Source organism: Solanum stenotomum, chromosome 4, assembly GCF_019186545.1.
Source record: "Solanum stenotomum isolate F172 chromosome 4, ASM1918654v1, whole genome shotgun sequence".
NCBI classification, from domain to species: domain Eukaryota; kingdom Viridiplantae; phylum Streptophyta; class Magnoliopsida; order Solanales; family Solanaceae; genus Solanum; species Solanum stenotomum.
The window spans coordinates 59,994,346-60,002,402 of record NC_064285.1 but is presented as its reverse complement, the minus strand read 5'-3'; the positions used below and the strand labels follow the sequence as shown (position 1 = coordinate 60,002,402).

General features: G+C 31.0%; 1 non-coding gene across 1 annotated transcript; it reads right to left on the bottom strand.

Annotated features, from left to right (window-relative positions):
• Nucleotides 1-5,824: 5,824 nt before the first annotated feature.
• TRNAF-GAA (transfer RNA phenylalanine (anticodon GAA)) lies at nucleotides 5,825-5,897 on the bottom strand. The gene has a single exon. It is a non-coding gene; the product is annotated as a tRNA-Phe (tRNA).
• Nucleotides 5,898-8,057: the final 2,160 nt, after the last annotated feature.

The following is an 8,057-nucleotide window of genomic DNA, read 5'->3' as shown; positions in this document are numbered from 1 at the left end:
AAAATTCGTCCAACACTTAGAAAAAAAATGGGGCGGGTGAACAGTAAAATTAGCTACTGGAAATTGCCTTTTTCTGCCGGACAGATTTTACGAAAATGGGCATAACTTCTTCGTCCGAACTCCGAATGAGATGAAACGAAGTGCGTTAGGTAGCTAACTCAAAGGGCTTTCCATGGATATATTATTGGCCACCCAAATAATTTGTGTGCTAGGAGATATGACCCTCCAAAGTAGACCCTCGAAAAAGGCTTCACTTGGAAATTTCGGATTTTGATACGGTTGCTCTAAAATTTGGGTTAAACCCATTTCCCACTCAATTTGACCCCCTAAACAAGAATATGAAGTCGGATTTTCAAAAAACGAAACGGATCTTTTTATATACAGCTAAACAAGTTTCCGGTAACTTCCGAAGCACATTTTTAAGAACTTTTTGGGTCAAATTCAAATATAATCATTTCATTAAGTTCTCGACTCCAAACTCACATGTGAGGCTCTAGTTTCACTCTATCATTTTCCGGGTCATTACAAACACGAATTTCATTATTGCCTTATTTATTTTGTTGTTTCATATTTCTCTTGTACCTGAAACAATACTTCTTAATATGCTCATTCTTGTGGCAATAGTCACATGTAACATTCTTGAATCTAGACTTTGAATAACCTACTGAACTTGTTTCTCCCCCTGTCTTTAGTAACCAAAACATCTGAGTGTGAAGTAGAAAAAGATGAGCCTTGAGATCTTCTTCTCATCTCTTCAATCAAGACACCACTCTTAGCATATTCCATGGTCACAACACCACTAGGAGCAAAATTAGTCAAAGAAACTCGAAGAGTTTCAGAAGAATCTGGCAGAGTATTAAGAAGCCATTGTCCCTGAATTTCTTCATCGAATTTTACACCCATTTCGAACAGCTGGTCAAGAACACCCTGAAAATATGATCAGAAATAGGAGTGCTCTCTTTATACCTGATGTTCATCAATTGTTTCAAAAGAAACAACTTATTATTGCTAGTCTTCGAAGCATTAAGTGTCTCAAGCTTATCCCATAAGCTTCTCGTGTGTGTCTCATTAACAATGTTATTTCTTACATTATCTTCAACTCATTGTCTGATTTAGCCACAAACCTGTAAATGCCAAATTTTCAATCCTCATCATTCATAGATTCAGGCTTATTAGAAGCAAACACATGTAGATGCATTTTCTTGACAAATAGAAGATCTTTCATCTTGTCTTTCCAAGTATGATAATTGTTATCATTCAAACAAACCATCTTGATCATATTTGACTTCATCATTCAAATAAATAATCAACAACAACCCAATGCTCTGATACCACTTTGTTAGGAAAGACAAACACAAAATAAACGTGCACGACAGGGCGATAGTGGAAGAAAATCCAAGTCAAAGCTTTTCCTTCTATTTGCACCAAGAGAAGACAAAATAATGCAAAAAAAAATATTGTTCGGGGCAGCAAACAAATCAACCGAACCAACAAAATAAATCAACACATGAGACACCAAATTTAATGTGGAAAACCTCTTTGGTGTGAAGAGTAAACCACAAGGCCAAAGCTCCACTAAAATCCACAAGAGTTACAGAAGTGTCCACCAAAATGGTCACCAATAAAGTGTCAAACAATGAGCAACACAACTACAAGAAAGCACCAAAACTAGAGAAATAAAAGGAGCATAAAACACCAAATCGCAGCTACTGTTTAGGAGCAAAAATTTGAAGCTACAGGACTCCAAATCACCCTCTCTCAGTTTCCAATCAAAGATCAAATTGAAAGGAACAAGCTGTCCAAAAATCAGCTCAATCGGATAAGAAACGAAGCGGGAATTGCGATTTGAAATTGGTTGTTAGGGCTTGTGCGAAAATCTGCACTCTTTACTTTTCTCTCTATATGGCTGCTCTCTAACTCTTGTAATTCTACTCAAATAAGACCTAAAACAAAGTCTTACATATGCAACATAATATTGGGCTTATGGGCAAACATGAGTTAGTCAAAGGAAAACTTACATAAATATACTATATTAAGAAAATATTTACCATTTATAGCAATAACATTTTTTTCACTTAATCACTTTTAATACATTTATAATACAGTTCTAATACATAGTATAAAGAACAATTTATTTTTCACATATAATACAAGTTTTATTGATGAATAATACATTTATCACACATTTTAATACTCTTATAATTCAATGTGTCAATTTCTTACCAAACAAACATAATATATTTTTAAAAAATAGTTATAATACATATATATTGCATACATAATTCACTTTTAATATATATTGCAGATTTAATATAGTATTGTTATATATTGCTATAAATGGTAATAAATAAAAAGTATCGTTAAAATCAGTAATTATTTATTAAAAGGTATCAATCCAAGTAATTTTTCCATAAATAAAAGTCCAAGGTTTTGGGTCTTCCTTCCTTTCCTCTATGGATAAATTTAGCCCAATTTCACTTAGGAAAAATTACTTGGATTGATACATTTTAATAAATAATTATTGATTTTAGCGATACTTTTTATTTATTACTATTTATAGCAATATATAACAATACTATATTAAATCTGCAATATGTATTAAAAGTGAATTATGTATGCAATATATATGTATTATAACTGTTTTTTTTTTAAATAGATTATGTTTGTTTGGTAAGAAATTGACACATTGAATGATAAGTGTATTAAAATGTGTGATAAATGTATTATCCATCAATAAAACTTGTATTATATGTGAATAATAAATTGTTCTTTATAATATGTATTAGAACTGTATTATAAATGTATTAAAATTGATTAAGTGAAAAAAATGGTAAATATTTTCTTAATATAGTATATTTATGTAAGTTTCCCTTTATTTATCATAGTAAGGAAAAAAGGCCCAAAACCCAACACGTTAGTGCATTGGTTGCCAACATTACTTCATTCTTTATTCCTGTATTATCCGTGTAACCTATTAACTCCTAAGGCCATTTATGTTCATTATTTATTACTCCATTATCTTCCTATTTATTCCTAGGAAGACTTCCTCAACTATAAATATTGGTGGTCTTCATTTGGAGACACAAGAAAAATATAGAGAGGAAAAAGTTAGTCAAAAAAGAGAGTTCTAATTAGTTGAAGGGATGTGTTCTTTTTGTGGAGCTTTGGACTCGCTTGTCCAGAGTTTGTTGAGTTACACTTTTGTGATTAGGCTGTTGTATCCTTGAGGGGACAAGTCAAGAAGGACTACTGCTGGACCGGTGAAAAACATTTGTTGCAGTAGGCTTGAATCTCCTTAAAGAGAGCGAGATATCCGTGCCTCAGCCTCAAGATATTTTTATTTCTTCATTTTATTTTCTGTTCTTTGAATCCTAAGACAATTTTAAGGAGATTCATCATGGCTACAATTGAAAAAACTGCGGATGTCAAGATGGGAGACCTTAACAAGCCATTTCAGTTCAATGATAACCATTTCAAGAGATGGAAGGGTAAAGTATTTTTCTTCTTAAGTTTCCTCAATGTTTCTTATGTGTTAACTGAGAAGAATCCTAATAAAGTAGACATCACCTCTATGAATTATGATGGAACTATTTTTCATCTAGATAAAGTGGAAAAGTACGATTGATGGTGATTTCTATAAGTGTCGATATTATATTCTTAATTGTCTATTTGATAATTTTTATGATTATTATGATAGAACTTACTCTAGTGCAAAGAAAATTTGGAAAGCATTGCAGAATAAGTATAAAATAAGTATGTCCAACAATACTTTCAAACAAGATAAGTATTGTTGGACAACTATTTTAGTTTAATGGACAAGTAAAAATCAACAGAGAGAATAGTAATAATAAGAGATAATGGAAGATTTATTTCTATAATAATGGACATCCACAATTATTAGTTTCATAACGGTGATAAATTTCTTTAAAAATTTTAACTCATTAAATTTAAATGGTTAAATTTTATTTACGTGGTTAAAAAGCAATTGAAATTTTCAAATGTGGAAGTCATTTATATGTCATTAAAGAAAGCACATCGAGACAAAAAAAAAAGAAGGAAATTTTAGAAATTAAAAAGTGGATTAGTTGGTTAAACGTTGAATTTTTTTATGCAAACTTTCACACATCGAACATTTGGACTTGTTAGTCTAATTAATTAAATATATTTTCATACATTTGTTTGTGTATGGTCCTTGACCCAGCCCCTTGTTAATCAAAATGGATTATTCTCACCTAATTTGGATTTTTAAAGTAGAAAATAGCACATTCATTTCACACGTGAATAGTTCCAATTATTAATGATGTTGGTATGGACGCATATGCCAGAGCCAAAAACTTGACGATAAGTACACAACTCTTTTCTCATATTAAGAATGTACAAAACTAAATGTACGCTTATAATTGTTAATAATTAACTTTCATACTGCACATAATTTTTCAGCAAAGAATGTGCACTAAACCACCCCGGCCATGATGAACATATATAGGTTGTGGTTGGAAAAGTTATTTTCAGACTTTTTCATATTTGATCGATCATAAATTTGAAAAAATATCTTTTAAAAGAAATATTTGAAAAAAATTACTTATTTAGTAAGAGGTTGAGAAAATAAGTTCCATAAATGATATTCCATACTAATTTTTCCTCTTTGTCGTACCACATATCGCACTCCCTACCCTCCATCGATACTGCTATAATATTTCCATAGATTATATAAAATACTTTTAAGATAATATTTTCGGCTAGTTACCGAAAATGATAAAATACATTTTCCTTTCTATGTACCAAAAACACACACAAGAGTCATAGCTTGTTTTAATTGACTCTAATTAAGATGCCGACCTTAACAAGAAAAATTGCAAGAAGCAAGCTGGAACAATTCAATGTAGTGAAAATTATTGCAAGACACAAGCTGGAACAATTCAATGCACTTTATTTTTCACATTATTAATATTATTATATTTTTGGATGTCCTATCTACACATATATTATATATATAGTGCCATAAGACCCCTTATTTCATAAAAACAAAATTGAACACATACATATTTCATTAGTTTTTTCTATGGCTTTGTTCAATTTTTGCAGCTGTTTTTCTGAGTCGTCAGACTCAGTGTCCAGCCGATTCGTCTGTAATGGAGACGTTTGTGTTTTGCGTGATCCTAAGTCATCTACGGACATCAATATCAAGAAGAAGAACAAGCAGAAGCGGAGCTTTAGAATTCAATTTTCTCAAATTTCTCTATGTGCCAAGTTTCCAAGATAACATGTATGTTTATAGGCGGACCGAAGGTTGAACTCATTATGATTTTCATTTTATGGGTTCAAAATTTAATATTTATTAAAATTTTAGTAATTTTTTACATATATAAATATATTTCTTCTAGTGTAAAGCAAAAAGAAGAAGAAGTTTATTTCATGACGTGGGGCTGATTCATTTATACTATAGTTACTTATCTTCTTCATCGAATTGTTAACATGAAGCTTAAAATGCTTTTCAATTTTTTCACATTCGTTCGTAGTTGGTTAAAATATTTTGGCAATATTTTCTTTGAGAAAATAAATTTATTTAAAGATGAAGAAAATGACTTCCTTTTAATGAAATAGGGAAAATAAATTTCTTAAATAACATTTCAAGTTCATTGTTCCTTCCCCACCCCTTAACCATCCCAACCTTACCATCTCTGAACCGTCACTCACTACCCCATTCCTCCCGCATAGTAATTGAATTTGCTATATTACATATAAATAATATTGAAGAATACAATATAATGGAGAAAAATGTACAACTCAAGTTTCAACAAATAAAAAAAATCCAAAAATAAAATGCGGTGAACGTGGATCGAACACGTGACCTTCAGATCTTCAGTCTGACGCTCTCCCAACTGAGCTATCCCCGCTTTTGTTTTGTTTAACTACTTAATTTATAATATACCAATATTAGCAATGTCTATTTGCTGATAAAAGAAAAATGGATTATATTAATGGTTTTTAAGCAAATTCAAGTTCTCTTTTTCTCTGTCATTTTCATGGGAATTAATAAACTAAGTTATATAGTACTCTTAATATGTGTTATCTGGAGCAATATCAATAGAAATTTGGTGTTTAACATGTCCTTCGAGAAATTTTCCTTTTATTTTCCACTGTATTTGTTGTATATGAGAAGAATGTCTTTTTTCCTTTTTAGCAATTTTTTAATTTTAACTTTTCACATGACATATTTAAAACCACAATATTAAAAGATATTTTGATACACTTAATTTTTAATTTAAAACCACAAGATTTTTAAAAAAATCTTTACTTAAGTAAGTTATATGTCAAATTAAAACCGAACAAACAAATTAAAGCGAAAGAATATTAAATAACTCAACACGAGTCATACATATAAGTATTAACAAAATTTAGAATAGTACTTGCGGAAAATATGGACGGTCAAGGCAAAGGACAGTACATCAACTTTTTGGCCTAATAAACAGCATTACTTTAATACCCATAAATTTTAGACACTTTTTGAATGCCTAAATGAACCCCCATTAGTATAGCTTTAGACGATGATTAACTTTGTGAAAATTGAATTATTGATATGTGTACAAACACAAGTGTTGAGGATAATATGGAGTTAAGTTAAACTACATTGTAGCGAAAGAACATTAAAATGGATGTCGAAAATCGATAACAAGCTATTAAGATTTTTCGTAAAAATCTCGTGTGGACAGATTTTGATTTATCAAAAAGAGAAAAACTAATTTAAATAAGTTCTATCACAAGGTCTTCACGAGAATCTAACCTAATAATCAAATGTCTTGCATTGCAGCGTCACAAATACAAGAAAGCTCAATTAGCTTGGTTACTTAGGTACGCGAAGGCATTGAATAGCAAGAAGCCAATTCTTGCATAGGTTGATGTCGAGTAGAGATAAAATGATATAATGTGGTGGGACAATAAAAATATAGTTGGTGGATGATTGAAAAGACATAAAAATATATTTTTTGGAGTTAATTAGTAAGCTCTGGAACAAGAGGAATTGGAAAATTATGCAAGTGATGAGAAATATTGTCAATAAAAATAAGGTTTAACAACTCAGTAATATCATTTCATTCTGTCAGTTAAACTAGATTGTTTGGGGAGATAGTCTTTGCAATATCTTATGAATTTTAAAATCAGATCATATCGTACCTAACAAATCAAGAGAGGTTAAGAGATTTTTAACTTCAAAACTTCTAGAATTTGTAAAATGTACCACAGACCATAAATGGTGTTCGTAGATCAACTTTAGAAATTTGGTTTTTAATTAACTTGAGTTTCACAAGTTCAAACCACGGGTTGTGGATCAGATTATGGATTGTAAATTGGACTCGTGGAATGATGTGCAAGAAAACATAACTATTTTTCTACTGGTTCACTTTCACAGACACAATCTACGGGTCGTAGATGGAATCACATACTGTAGATTAGTCTCGTGGATTGAACTCAGAGGCTGAAATTTTAGTCTGAATTCGACGGATGGAATCTACGGACCGTCAGTCATTCACAAACAGTAAGTGACTCTTGTGGAAAGTTTCGACAATTTTTATTTCAAGATTAGTTTGGTCTTTCTCCTCTTTTAATTTCTATAATATGTCTTTTTTTTTAATTCTAAGTGGGATTAGGGGGAATGGGCGACTAATACCACTCCCCCTATGCCAAACACTTAGAATTATCAGACAATGCAATCAAACTCTTCTTAAGCAAGAAACTAAGGTTCTGCATCTTCAAGCTTTAGTTCAAGAATTCCATCAGATATTTTCATTCCAAGTATGTAAGATTTTATCAACTAGTATTCTTTTACCCATTAAGTCTCAAAGAAAACTTAAGCATTCGTTCTTAGACTCGTGGCTAGATAGATTGTAGCTTTCCAATCAGTAGTTTGTCCATCCTTCTCATTCGAGGACTTCATGAATTAGTTAGTAGTTAGACTTGTTGCTAGTTCTATTATTTGTTATAAGGCAGCTAAAGGTCATGTCCCAACATACTTGTTTTTCTCATTCTAGATAGCTGATGCTTTATTTAGACGTTAGTTG